Below are 15,169 nucleotides of genomic sequence, written 5' to 3'. Positions count from 1 at the left end.
TATGCAAGGACATTACATTCTTGGATTAAAATAAAGGGAAAAATCACTATTATGCTGGATAATAATAAATTTTGATTAAAAACTTTGAAGATAATTAGGATTAAAATAGCGTATATGTTAGTTAAGCATGCCAGTATATAGTCTAGGATGTTTCTGTTTACGATCTGAATTTGAGAATGAAATGTTTTGAAAGGCTTATGTTCAAGTGTATTAGCTGTCTAACCTTGACACTGTGCACAGTGTTTTGGCTCCTGAGGGACTATAGATAAGCATAGTAGTTAGTATATTGTAGTTAATATAGTAGTTAATAAGTAGTTAATATATATCTAGAACTACCTGCTTTCAGAGAGAGGTTTTTTTAACCTTCATCAGAAGAAGTTTCAGGTAAGAGAGAAACATATCTGTTGTGGAAAACCCAAATAAGTCCAGTAGCTTAGTAGTGGAAAAACCATGAATTTTTTAATGGAAGTTCTGCAGAAACAGTTATTTTACTGAAAGAACAAATACAGTCATCTGGATATTTCTCACATAACTTCTCCTGTGAAGAAAGTGAAGCATCAATTACTTATAAAAATAATAAATACTGTCCTCTGTATACTTTGCCTTAAGGGAATCTGAAATTGCAAATAATGTCAGCAGTCCTGGCTGCTTTAGAATAAGTGAAAAATCTTTAAGTATTTTGTGTTGACAAAGACGACAAAAGATAAAAATGGTAGTTATAATTCAACATTTAAAATAGCATATTCTTAAGTTTTCTGAAATGTGACTATCAGTGTTACAAGTCTAATAAGAAACTGGATGTTGTTTCTCTCTTCAAGATTATAAACTTCTTCCTCTCTTACCTGCTAAAACAGAAGTTTATAACATAGATGGTAAGCGAGTTTAGTAAATTCTGTAAGAAGTCAAGATTTTTATCAAAATTGTCTAAATTCTTTGTTGGAGCACTTAGTAGAGAAAAACACAATTGTGGCATGTTAAGTTTGGATGTCCATCAGTTATCAACTTGTGCAGTTTTCCTTATGGAGTGCAATTCCCATTTACTTCATGACATGTCAGCAATTGATAAGTGTCATTGTTCTTTTGTTAGCTATTTTAAACTGACTAGTTCAAGGACTGATCAGAATTGGAATCTAAAAAAAATACTATGCCTTGATTGTATACCAAAATAAAGCTGGAATAACAGACCTCAATAATCTTACTAATAGTATTTAATTTTAACCTATTACTGGTGACTTGGGATGCTGTGTGCCACCCTCTCCCCTCAAGTAAGCAAATAAATCTACTCCGAGATACTGATTTTGACAGTGATTTCAAGTGATTTCTTAAAAAAAAAAAAGTATGTACCCTGTGAATATTGTGTTTCTGTAGCAGCACTTGAATTTTTTTTCCCTTAGCAATTGTCACATTGATACTGAAGGTTAGCTGGACTTTGTCAGTGTATCCGGAGAAGTTTAAATAAATATTGGCCAAGCAAGTGCAAGTCTTCTGCTGTCTCATGCAATGATTTGAGCCTAACCAAACTACTCTTTAACTATCTTAACTCATGTCAACTCTAATTCAGATTTGCCACTTTGCATGCTGTGCTGGTTTTATTTAGTGATTGGGGCTACAGTGGCAGCTTCAAGAAGCTGCTAGAAGTTGTTCCCCTTTTTCCAGTGGACTCAGCCAGGCCTGGGGCAGACCTGCTGCTGGCCAGGAACAAGCTAATTTGTAGCAGAATGTTCCCTGATAACGTACTTACGGAGAAAACCAAGAAAAAAAAAAAAGAGACAAGATGTGAAGAAGCTGAAGTGGGAGCAGAGAGGGGGAGGCACAAGCCTTGTAGCCCTCACCCTCTGGCCTCCTGCCAGGCAGCTGACTAGGCCCAACTTGGCCCAGCCCAGCTGCAAGAAGTGGAGAGGAGATGAGATGTGAAGAGAACCTGAGAGGCATCTGCCTGAGCCCATTGTGAAGAATTTCTTGTGAGAGGAACAGCTGCAGACACCAAGGTCAGTGAAGAAGGAGGGGGAGGAGTAATGCTGTTCCCGGCCAGAACTCCCCTGCAGCCTGTGGTGCAGCAGGCTTGTCCCCCTGCAGCCCATGGAGGCCCACAGAGGAGCAGGGATCCACCTGCAGCCTGTGGAGGACCCCAAATCAGGGCAGGTGGATGTCTGAAGGAGGCTGTGGCCTGTGGAGGGCCCATGCTGGGGCAGCCATTCTGGAGGGACTGCACCCCATGGAAGAGATGACTCACGCCAGAGCAGTTTCATGAAGGACTGCAGCCCATGGGAGGGACCCCACGCTGGGGCAGGGGAGGAATGTGAGGAGTTCTTCCCCCAAGGAGAAAGGGGCAGCATAAAGCAACAAGTGATGGACTGACTATAACCCCCATTCCCTCTTTCCCCATGTGCCACTGGGGGAGGAAGGAGGTAGAGATAATGTTAAGCCTGGGAAGAGGGGGAGGGGTGGGGGGAGGTTATCTTGTTCTCTGTCTCATTATCCTGCTTTGGTTTTAATAATAAACAAATAGTTTTCACCAAGTGAGTCTGTTTTGCCTGTAACAGTAACTTAAAGGATCTCTCCCTGTCCTTATCTCAAACCTCAAGCCTTTTTCTTCTATTATCTCTCCCTGTTCCCTTGGAGGGTGGGGGCAGTGAGAGAGACTGTGTAGTCTGGTCCCCCTTAGGGCTAAACTACAACACATACTTGTGTAATGAAGATATTGTTTCTAATACATGGATTTAGCAATGACCTGGACTGTGTTTCTATTGAGAAAAGCTTTGGAGCAAAGGAATTGCAGCAACAAGTTTATCTTAGAATTCTAAAACAATTGTAATGTATGCATGATTTCTAAGGAAAAATATCACTACTTTTCTTTTTGTAGTAGTAGTGGATACCTCCAGTGGATCTTTGATGTATATCAAGGGTAGCAAGCACAATAGACAGCTGCATCTCTGAATGTGGACACTTATATGTGGTCACTATGTTTGGTCTAAATAGTTGGTTTAAAAAACTGATAGGGAGGCAATAGAGTTAGTAGAGAATTGTAGAGAATAGAAAGAGAAAGCATTCATTGCTGTATAACAGTTTGAAAAACAAATTTGAAACTAGTCAAGTTCTCCATTTTACTACTTCAATTCATACAGATCCTACAGAAAGGATACTTAAGTAAGGCAGGAATGTTCAGACAAATAAAAGGAATTAGAATAGAACAGAGGAGACAGTCTTTTCTGTATCAGCAGCACTAGTTCCCTCCCTGTAGCAAGAAGAAGCACTAAGTAGAAGAATGTTGTGTTGCATTTGTGTGGCACGGTTTTGGTAGCAGAGGGGACTTCTGTGAGAATCTGCTAGAAGCTTCCTCAGTGTCTGATAGGGCCAATGCCATCCAACCCCAAGACAGACCTGCTGCTGGCAAAGGCCAATGCTGAGCCAATCAGTGATGGTGGTAGTACCTCTGTAATAACATATTTAAATGGAGGGGGGGAAACCTGTGCAAGAAAACTGCAGCTGGAGAGAGGAGTGAGAATACATGAGAAAAACAGCTCTGTAGACACCAAGATGAGTGAAGAAGGAGGGGGAGGAGGTGCACCAGGCACCAGAGCAGAGACTCCCCTGCAGCTTGTGGTGAAGACCATGGTGACAGAGCCTGTCCCCCCATGGAGGCCCACAATCAAGCAGATAACCACCTGCAACACATGAAAGACCCCATGCCAGAGCAGGTGGATGCCCAAAGGCAGCTCTAACCCCATGGGAAGCCTGCACTGGAGCAGGCTCCTGGCAGGACCTGTGACCCTGCTGAGAGAGAAGCCCATGCAGGAGTAGGTTTTCTGGCAGGACCTGTGGAGGACCCACACTGGAGCAGTTGGTTCCTGAAGGACTGCACTCTGTGGAAAGGACCCACACTGGAGAAGTGTCGTAGTTCAGCCCCGATCGGGACCAGACTACACAGTCTCTCTCTCTCTCTCACTCCCCCCCACCCTCCAGTGGGACAGAAGGGAGAACTGGTCAACAAAAGGCAGCAAGAACACATGGGTTGAGATTAAACAAAAAAAATTTAACAGCAATAACAGAAGAAAACAAAACAGTGATGGAAAACAAATACAGTACAATGGCTTAAAACAAATCTCCACACCCAGTTTCTTCCCATATAGCAGGAGACTCCCCTCAGCACCCTCCTCACTTACATACTGAGCATGATGTCAGATGGGATGGAACAGCCCTTTGGCTCATTTAGGTAAATTAACCCCAGCTGTTAGCTAATTAGTAACCTCTCCCAGCTGGGTGCCCCAGCCATAGGGGCCACCAGCTCTGGTTCTCCTCCAAGCTCAGGTGAATATTAACTCTATCCTAGCCAGAACCAGGACATTATCCACCCCTTATTCCATACTATCTACATCATGCCCAGATCCTACACTTTCCAATTAATCATCAATTTTTTTTTTCTTTGATCTACTTGTATGCATACACACAGATGTAACTCCCTTAGTCTATGGCCCATCCCTCCAAAAGGTCTGTTGAGTTTATCCAGTCCATAACTTTGGGCTCCATCTGTCATAACAGTCTCTCAGCATAGGACAGACAATGCAGTGTTTGCTCAGGTAGTGTATCTGGTGCGAGTGCTTTAGCACATTCATAGTCTGGAAATTGAAAATCTGTTGCTAGGTGCTAGTTGCAAGAGCCAGTTCTGGTTCCATCACTGCTGCATTTTTTTTTCTGTTTTATCAAAGTAAATTCTTTGTTGATCTAGATGATTTTTACTATAATACTTTTGATACAACATATGTCTCTCAGGGCAGGGAGCAGGAGGAAGCAGAGGGACATAGAACAGCTAGATAGTGACATACAGTACTACATAGTAATCAACATCAAGCAGTTCAAATTATTGGCTGTTTTCACCTCAAATCAGATCTCCTTGAGGTACACATCAGACTTCCCCATCCTCCTCCATCACTCACCAAGTACACCCAGGTCCTTGAGCAAAAGCAATCCCATGCATGGGTTTGCCTCTGCCCAAGGGAGAAATGACCCAGACTGTCTTCCCCAATATATTCCTTACATGCACCACAGGGACTTTATCCCCTTCTACAGTATGTAACAGTTCAGATTGGGCAGGGCCAGCTCAATTGGTGGACCCCTGAGTGTTGACTAGCCAAGTGGCTTTTGCTAAATGTTTGTCCCAATTTTTGAAGGTTCCACCACCCATTGCTTTCAAAGTTGTTTTCAGCAGTCCATTATACCTTTCAATTTTTCCAGAGGCTGGTGCGTGACAGGGGATGTGATATACCCACTCAATGCCATGCTCTTTGGCCCAGGTGTCTATGAGGTTGTTTCAGAAGTGGGTACCATTGTCCAATTCAATTCTTTCTGGAGTGCCATGTTGCCATAAGACTTATTTCTCAAAGCCCAGGATGGTGTTTTGGGCAGTGGCATGGGGTACATGTTTCCAGCCACCCAGTGGTTGCTTCCACCATTGTAAGTACATAGCGCTTGCCTTGGCAAGTCTGTGGGAGCGTAATCAGTTTGCCAGGCCTCTCCCTATTTATACTTCAGCCATTGTCCTCCATACCACAGAGGCTTTAACCGCTTGGCTTGCTTGACTGCAGCACATATTTCACATTCATGGATAACCTGTGCAATAGTGTCCATGGTTAAATCTACCCCTCGATCATGAGCCCTTTTGTATGTTGCATCTCTTCTCTGATGGCCTGAGGTGTCATGGGCCCACCAAGCTAGAAGTAATTCATCCTTATGCTGCCAGTCCAGATCCACCTGAGCCACTTGAATTTTAGCAGCTTGATCCACTTGCTGGTTGTTTTGATGTTCTTCAGTGGCTCGACTCTTGGGTATGTGGGCATCTACAGGACATACTTTTACAACCAGATGCTCTAACCAGGCAGCAATATCTTGCCACAGTGTGGCAGCCCAGTATAGGTTTATCTCTGCACTGCCAGTTGCTCTGCTTCCATTGCTTTAACCACCCCCACAGGGCATTTGCCACCATCCATGAGTCAGTGTAGAGATAGAGCTTTGGCCATTTTTCCCATTCAGCAATGTCTAAAGCCAGCTGGATGGCTTTCACCTCTGCAAACTGACTCCATTCACCTTGGCCTTCAGTGGCTTCTGCCACTCGTCATGGTAGGACTCCACACAGCAGCTTTCCACTTCTGATGTTTTCCTACAACTACGACAGGACCCATCAGTAAATAGGGCATATCACCTCTCATTTTCTGGGAGGTTGTTGTATGGTGGGGCCTCTTCAGCATACATCACCTCTTCCTCTGGTGGCTTTCCCAAAATCTTTGCCTTCTGGCCAATCTCTGATTACTTCTAATATGCCTGGGTGATTGTGGTTTCCTCTTCGAGCCTGCTGTGTGAGCAGTGCAACCCACTTGCTCCATGTAACATCCGTTGCGTGATGTGCAGAGGGTACCCTTCCTTTGAACATCCAGCCCAGCACTGGCAGTCGGGGTGCCAGGAGGAGCTGTGCTTCAGTACCAATCACTTCTGAAGCAGCTCAAACTCCTTCATATGCTGCCATTATTTCTTTTTCAGTTGGAGTATAGCAGGCCTCAGATCCTTTGTATCCCTGGCTCCAAAAGCCTAGGGGTCAACCTCTAGTCTCCCCTGGTGTTCTCTGCCAGAGACTCCAGGTAGGGCCATTCTCCCCAGCTGCAGTGTAGAGCACATTTCTTACCTCTTGCCCTGTCTGGACTGGCCCAAGAGCTACCACATGAACAATCTCCTGTTTAATTTGTTCAAAAGCCTGCTGTTGTTCAGGGCCCCATTTAAAATCATTCTTCTTTCGGGTGACTTTATACAAAGGGCTTACAATCATACTATAATTTGGAATATGCATCCTCCAGAAACCCACAACGCCCAGGAAAGCTTGTGTTTCCTTTTTGTCAGTCGGTGCAGCCATAGCTGTTATTTTGTTGACTATATCTATTGGAATCTGACGACGCCCATCTTGCCATTTTATCCCCAAAAACTGTATCTCTCTTGCAGGTCCTTTCACCTTACATCGTTTTATGACAAACCCAGCTTTCAGGAGGATTTTAATTACTTTCTCACCTTTTCCAAAAGCTTCTGCTGCTGTGTTGCCCCATACAATGATGTCATCAATATACTGCAAGTGTTCTGGAGCTCTACCCTTTTGCAGTGCAGTCTGGATCAGTCCATGGCAAATGGTGGGGCTGTGTTTCCACCTCTGGGGCAGTCAATTCCAGGTGTACTGGATGCCCCTCCAAGTGACAGCAAACTGTGGCCTGCATTCTGCCGCCAATGGGATTGAGAAAAACACGTTGGCAATATCAATGGTGGCATACCACTTGGCTGCCTTGGATTCCAGTTCATACTGAAGTTCTAGCATGTCTGGCACAGCAGCACTCAGTGGTGGTGTTACCTCATTCAGGCCACAATAGTCCACTGTTAACCTCCTCTCTCCACTAGATTTTTGCATTGGCCATATAGGACTGTTAAAGGGTGAGCGGGACTTGATCACTCCCTGGCTCTCCAGCTGATGAATCAGCTTATGGATGGGCATCAGGGAGTCTCAGTTGGTGTGATAATGCTGCCCATGCACAGTTGTGGTAGCAATTGGCACCTGTTGTTCTTCAACCTTCAGCAACCCCACAACAGAAGGATCCTCTGACAGACCAGGCAAGGTGGACAACTGTATAATTTCCTCCATCTCCAAAGCACCTACACCCAAAGCCCACCGAGACCCTTTTGGGTCCTTGAAATACCCACTTCTGAGGTAATCTATACCAATAATGCATGGAGCATCTGGGCCAGTCACTATGGGATGCTTTTGCCACTCATTTAGGAGTTCTTCCTCTGAGGAAGAGCCTACCTGCCGAGTTCTTCCTCAGCATGAAGCAAATAAACCTTCCTCTTCTTCCTCCTGCTCCCTCCTAGAAGAGGGTTCTTCATCACTCACTAAACGAGCTGACTTCCGCTTCCAAGTCTTCTTGTATACAGGGGCAACTGAAACTAGCACAGGTTTACCCTCTGATTCAGCTGCAATGCCTGTTGCTGGGGTTTGAGTCCCTACATTGCAGGTCAGTTTGTTCTCCCTCATACCATGCCACGTATTAGTATCTTGCCTTAGGGTAAATCTTGGGAGGAGATTCCCAAAAAGTGGGTTTGCAGCCCTAGACAAGACTTGGCACACATTCAAGATACTTAACAACCACATAATAGTGGCTTGAATATCCCCCAGATCTTCAAAGTCCTCAAAAAAGTGATTTAACTACCCTGGAAATAAAAGAATTCAGGAAGTCATCTGCATAGGAATACCAATTTATCTCTAAGGCCATTAATGTCACCATATCATAGATTGATATTGCAAAGTATAACAGAAGGATAATTCTCATTATTTTCTCTGACATGATAAACACCACCACTAGGAACACATAGTACATATAGGAACATAGACAACACAACAACATAACTAACCACTGCAACATCATGACCAATAACTAACAGCCAATACAATAAGTGTATATAAACAAATTTGTTTCAAGCATAAGAAGTCAGATCTGTTGTTATCTCAACCCTTTGAGCCCTACATTGGGCAGCAAAATAACTGCCATAGTTCAGCCCTGATCAGGACCAGGCTACACAGTCTCTCTCACTACCCCCCCCCCCCCCCCCCCCATCCTCCAGTAGGGCAGAAGAGAGAACTGGTTAACAAAAAAAACCAGCAGAAACTCATGGGTTGAGACGCAACAAAAAAAATAACAAAACAGTGATGGAAAACAAATACAGTATAATAGCTTATCACAAATCTCCACACCCAGTTTCTTCCCATATAGCAGGAGACTGCCCTCCTCATCCTCCTCACTTATATACTGAGCATGATGTCAGATGGGATGGGATAGCCCTTTGGCTAATTTGGGTAAATTAATCCCAGCTGTTAGCTAATTAGTTAACTATCCCAGCTGGGGCCACCAGCTCTGGTTCCCCTCCCAGCTCAGGTGAATATTAACTCTATTCTAGCCAGAACCTGGACAAGCAGTTTGTGAAGAACTGCAGCTTGTGGGAAGGACCCACATTGGAGAAGTTTGTGGAGGACTGTATCCTGTGGGAGGGACCCCATGCTGGAGCAGAGAAAGTGTGTTAGGAGTCTTCCCTCTGAGGAGGAAGGAGCAGTAGAAAAAATGTGTGATGAACTGACTGCAACCCCCATTCACTCCCCCGCTGCATCGCTAAGTGGGGAAGGTAGAGAAAATAAGGAGTAAAGTCAAGCTCGGGAAGAAGGAAGGGGTGAGGGGAAGATGTTTTTAAGATTTTGTTTGTCTTTCTCATTATCCTACTCTGATTTGATTGGTAATAAATTAAACTAATTTCCCCAAGTCGAGTCTATTTTTCCCATGATGGAAATTGGTCCTGTCTTTATCTCAACCCATGAGCCTCTTGTTATATTTTCTATCCCCTGTCCAGCTGAGGAGGAGAAGCGATAGAGCCACTTTGGTGGGCACCTGGTGTCCAGCCAGGGTCAACCCACCACAAAAGTTGGCACATAAGTAGAAATACATAACAGCAAGGCAGGTGGGTGTTAAAAGTTATTCAGAAGTCATGCATTAAAGTTTAATAGTGAAGAATAAATTAGACCTAAAAGCAATAGATTAATATAAATAAGGGAATGGAGCCTGGATCATGGACATGTAGTCTGTGACTTATAGGTGTTATTTTCAATGAAGAACTGAGAGTTTTTTCACCACTTTTCCAACCCTTCAGCAAGTGCATCTGTCGACAGCATCTTATAGACAAATTTAGAATGGACTCGAGTCAAAATCCACCTATTTTTTTTTCTTATTCCATTTAGAAAGGCAAAATTCTACTTCTGTAAATAACATTTCATTAATTTTCTGGAGGGTAGGTTGTCACTCAGTACAGCTGCCTCCCATTTAAGATCCTCCACTAATGTGTGGTCACTGAGGCTGATAATATTATCAAAGAATGGATCATCTAGTTCCAATCCCCTTGCCGTGGGCAGGGACACCTTCCACTAGACCAGGTTGCTCAAAGCCCCATCTAACCTAGCCTTGAACACTTCCAGGGATGGGACATCCACCACCTCTCTGGGCAACCTGGGCCAGTGCCTCACCACCCTCATAGTGAAGAATTTCTTCCTTATGTCTAATCTAAAACTTGACCATCCAGCCAATTCCTTATCCATCGAATGGTCCATCTCTCAAATCCATGTCTCTGCGAACTTGCTGAGGGTGCATTCTATCCCACTGTCCATGTCGCCAACAAAGATGTTGAACAGGGCCGGGCCCAACACGGACCCCTGAGGGACGCCACTCGTCATGAGTGGCATTCCAACTCCCCAGTCATAGGAGCCATCCCAAGAGCAGGTTCGGGAACATCTGAGGAACCTGAAGGTGCACAAGTCCATGGGACCTGATGAGATGCATCCCCGGGTCCTGAGGGAACTGGCGGATGAAGTTGCCAAGCTGCTGGCCATTGTATTTGAGAAGTCATGGCAGTCTGGTGAGGTCCCTGATGACTGGAAGAGGGGGAACATAACCCCCATTTTTAAAAAGGGGAACAAGGAAGACCTGGGGAACTACAGGCCGGTCAGCCTCACCTCTGTGCCTGGCGAGGTCATGGAGCAGATCCTCCTAGAAACCATGCTAAGGCACATGGAGAGCAAGGAGGTGGTTGGTGACAGCCAACATGGCTTTACCAAGGGCAGATCGTGCCTGACCAATTTTGTGGCCTTCTGTGATGGGGTGACAGCATTGGTGGACAAGGGACGAGCAATGGACATCGTCTACCTGGAGTTGTGCAAGGCATTTGACACTGTCCCGCACGACATCCTTCTCTCTAAACTGGAGAGACATGGGTTTGATGGACGGACCACTCGGTGGATAAGGAATTGGCACTCAGAGAGTGGTGGTCAACGGGACCTTGACAGGCTGGAGAGGTGGACCCATGCAAACCTCATGAAGTTCAACCAGGCCAAGTGCAAAGCCCTGCACCTGGGTCGTGGCAATCCGAGGCACAAATACAGGCTGGGCAGAGAATGGATCGAGAGCAGCCCTGAGGAGAGGGACTTGGGAGTGCTGATAGCACATGAGCCGGCAATGTGCCCTTGTGGCCCAGAAGGCCAACCGCATCCTGGGCTGCATCAAGAGGAGTGTGGCCAGCAGGTCGAGGGAGAGGATTCTTCCCCTCTACTCTGCCCTGGTGAGACCCCACCTGGAGTACTGTGTCCAGCTCTGGAGCCCCCAACATAAGAAGGACATGGACCAGTTGGAGTGAGTCCAGAGGAGGCCACGAAGATGATCAGAGGGCTGGAGCAGCTCTCCTATGAGGCCGGGCTGAGAGAGTTGGGGCTGTTCAGCCTGGAGAAGAGGAGGCTTCGGGGAGATCTTATAGTGGTCTTCCAGTACCTCAAGGGGGCCTACAAGAAAGATGGGGAGAGACTGTTCAGCAGGGCCTGTTGTGATAGGACGAGGCATAGTAGTTTTAAAATAGAAAGAGGTAGATTCAGACTTGATATAAGGAATAAATTTTTTACACTGAGGGTGGTGGAACACTGGAACAGGTTGCCCAGAGAGGTGGTGGATGCCCCATCCCTGGAAACATTCAAGGCCAGGCTGGACGGGGCTCTGAGCAACCTGATCTGGTTGGAGATGTCCCTGCTCCTTGCAGGGGGGTTGGACTGGATGGCCTTTAAAGGTCCCTGCCAACCCTAACCATTCTGTGATTCTCTTATTCTAACATGGGTTGCATCCTGCCTTTCACTGGGACAGGGTGTCAGGAGGTGGCAGGTGACTCCTTTTCATTGTTATTTCTTTTTTATTTCTTATTCCCTCTTTTCTTCTCCTATTAAACTGTCATTATCTTGACCCATGTGTTTTGTCATTTTTGTTCTTCCTTTACTCTCCCCTGACCTGCTGGGAGAGGGGGGAGTGAGCACATGGCTGTGTGGGTGCTTGACTGACTGAGATCAGCCTACTACAGTAATAAATCCAGTTTTATAAAAATCAGAAAAGCAAATTAATCTATCCAGTGAGAATTCCAAGAAAGGGATGAGTTTAGTTATTAACGTTTACTAATCAGGTAAAGCATTGGATAGAAGTCTGAGGATATTTGGCTTGTTGATTTCTTGCAGTGATCCAGTTATCTGGGCATATTTCTGTAGAACATGGCTAGTATTACAAGAAAATTGTCAGTTGGGAATTCTAAAATTCCTATTCTTTCCATTTCTTTACTTCAATCATCATCGAAAGGGTCTACTAGGTGCTTATGAAGGCAAGTTATTGTAGAAACAAAGATAAAACTAGGATAGTGGTTTATGGTGAGGGGCAGTTTCAGAGGGATTCTTTATTCAGAGAAAGAACCATAAGATTTGTTGGCAATGAAAGAAATGGAATAAAGTCACTTGCTAATTAGATGATAGAACAGCCATCCCTTGTGTTAGCTGGCTGGGAAGGATCAGGAGCTCCTTTGATCTTGAAAGTATGTTGGTTTTGCTATTTTTTTTTCTAAGATAAGATGTTATCCTCAGTGTATAAGGACCATCTGTATGAAACCATATAGCAGAACTTCTCTGTACTAAAGCTACTGAAAGAGACTGTGGAAAAGGGTACTTAGAGGGAGTTATTGACACCTTAAGAAGCTTTTCACCAGTGCAGAACATGATAAAAAATGGTATAAACATGATGCAAGCAAGCAAGAGCATTTTTACCTACGGTTACAGATATCACTAAATAAAAAGCCTGAAGGACACTTTTTTCTTTTTATCTTAAAACCATCATCTTTGAAATTCAAGTTAAAGTACTAATAAATTGGATTCTCCAGTGCTAAGTTTATTTTATCTGAAAATATCAGCCTTCATTTTGGAGCTGAAATATTTTTTTATTCCTAATGATGTAGACGTCTCTTGAACCTTCAAATGAGAATGCTACTGTCCTGGTTTCGGCAGGGATGGAGTTAATTTTCCTCTCAGTAGCCAGGGGACACCTTCTCCCCTCCTCTAACCCAATCAAGCTGATGCTTGAGTGTCTGATGTGCCTGTTCCACTATGGCCTGGCCACCACTATTGCCCGGGATGCCAGTACGGTGTTCCACTCCCCAGTTCTGTAAGAAATTGTTGAACAAGCTGCTTTTATAGCAAGGCCCATTATCTGTTTTTATCTATTGAGGTACCCGCAATGTAGCAAACGTAGCACAACAATGTCGGATAGCAGTGCGCGCATTACTTTTGGTTTCCGCGGTAGCATGGATGCAGCTGCTACAAGTGTCCACGCTTACATGGAGATATTTAAACCATCCGAAGGGGGGGTATTCTGTAATATCTTGCTGCCAGATCTGGTTTGCCTGAAGGCCCCGTGGGTTAATACCCATCGCTATGGAAGAGGTGGATTTGCAGCTAGGGCAAGCAGTGATAATTGCTCGCGCATCCGCTAAGGACACCCCAAAAGTTCTGGCCAGCGCTCGAGCCCCTTGATGGAAGAACTGATGAGATAATTGGGCTTGTTTCAGAGCAGGAACCCCCACCGCCGCCACCTGTAACAGAGTGCTTGCGGCCTCGTCTGCCTGACGATTACCCTCTGCTATGGCCCCCAGTAATGTAGTGTGGCTATTGATATGCGCAAAAAAAGATAAGTACACTGCGTTGCTCTAATGCACTTTGAAGCAGTCGTGCCGGGGCTGTAGTCCTGAGCAAACTGAGTGTACAGCGGAGAGCCAATCTGTAGCAATACTCACTGTCAGTCACAATATTTATCGGGATACTGATCCATCTGTGTATGGTGCATGTTATCGCTTGTAACTCCAAGCCCTGAGTAGAGCCCTCTGCCTTCCAAACTTGTGTGTGCCAAGCTCCCTGGTCATACCAAGCAATAGCCGCTTGCTGAGTCCGTCCGGAGGCATCCATGAATACAGTAAGTCCCTCCACCGGGGTCATTACAATCGGGCTAACTGGCAATACTGTAACTGACCCAAATGCCTTTAGCGCCGTACATGGCCGGGCTGGACGGATGTCACCAGAAAAATGTGCTAGTGCCCCCTGAATGTTGGTATTGATCATCATCAAATTTTCTAATGTTGTAACAGATAACGAGGTGGACAGGATGTGAGGAACTTTTCCTGACAGTTGCCAACAGCGGAGCCACCCTCGGCGCATAGCATCCCCTAGCGACTCTGTGTATTGGGGTGCAGCCTTTTTCCTGACAGAGGTGTAAAGCCACAGCAACGGACAAAATTGTTGCTGCTCATTCCACTGGAACACTACTGCGTTCGCCCCCTCCTTTTGCAGAGCTATATGCAGTTCCAGTTTCAAGCCTGGCTGATATCTGGCCAGGGAGCTTTGACTTGGCCAAGAGGCTAGGTCCTGTAACAGTGTCAATTGCATTTCATTTAATTTACGAGGTGCAGCCAAATCTGGTGGGCCTGCTAAATCAGTTATTAGGGGACCCAATTCCTTATGTGTGATAGGAATAAACTGTCGCAGCCATTGCAGATTGCCCACCAATATCTGCAAATCATGCAAGTTACGTACCTCTTTCGTTATGGTCAGCTTCTGTGGCTTTACCGTTGTTCACTCTACCAAGGTTCCCAGATACTGCATGGGAGTCTGCAACTGTACTTTTTCCGGAGCGACTGTCAAACCCCAGCTCTGTAGGGCAGCTTTGAGCTGCTCAATCACGTGTTCCACCCCCTCAGGTCCACATATAATGATATCATCCATGTAATGATAAACCACCCAACCTCTATGGGCCTCCCGGAATTCTTGCAAAGCGCAAGAAACATACAACTGACACAGAGTTGGGGAGTTTTTCATCCCTTGTGGTAACACCGTCCACTGCAGTCGTCTTGCAGGTGCCGCGTTGTTGATTGTTGGAATCGTCATGGCAAATCGTTTGCTGTCGTCAGGGTGCAATGGTATAGAGAAAAAGCAGTCCTTAATGTCTATAACCACCACTGGCCAGCTATTCGGTAACATGGACAGCCAAGGCATACCTGGCTGTAGCGGTCCCATGTCTTCCAGTACCGCATTTACTGCTCGCAGGTCATGCAAAAATCGCCAAGCTCCAGACTTCTTTTTGATTAAAAACACTGGACAATTCCAGGGACTTGTCGAGTGTATCAAATGTCCTGCTGCTATTTCCCTATCTACTAACAAATTTAATTGATTCAATTTTTCTTCAGTTAACGGCCACTGATCCAC

General features: G+C 45.3%; 1 protein-coding gene across 1 annotated transcript in view; it reads left to right on the top strand.

Annotated features, from left to right (window-relative positions):
• Nucleotides 1-15,169, top strand: part of LOC147596729 (protein Hook homolog 3-like) — a 141,983-nt gene that overhangs the window by 39,895 nt on the left and 86,919 nt on the right. The gene's annotated exons all lie outside the window — the stretch shown is intronic.

This window comes from Chlamydotis macqueenii, chromosome W, assembly GCF_036417535.1.
Source record: "Chlamydotis macqueenii isolate bChlMac1 chromosome W, bChlMac1.mat, whole genome shotgun sequence".
Lineage (NCBI taxonomy): Eukaryota > Metazoa > Chordata > Aves > Otidiformes > Otididae > Chlamydotis > Chlamydotis macqueenii.
Note: the sequence above shows the minus strand (reverse complement) of the source record. Positions and strands in the feature narration are given on the sequence as shown.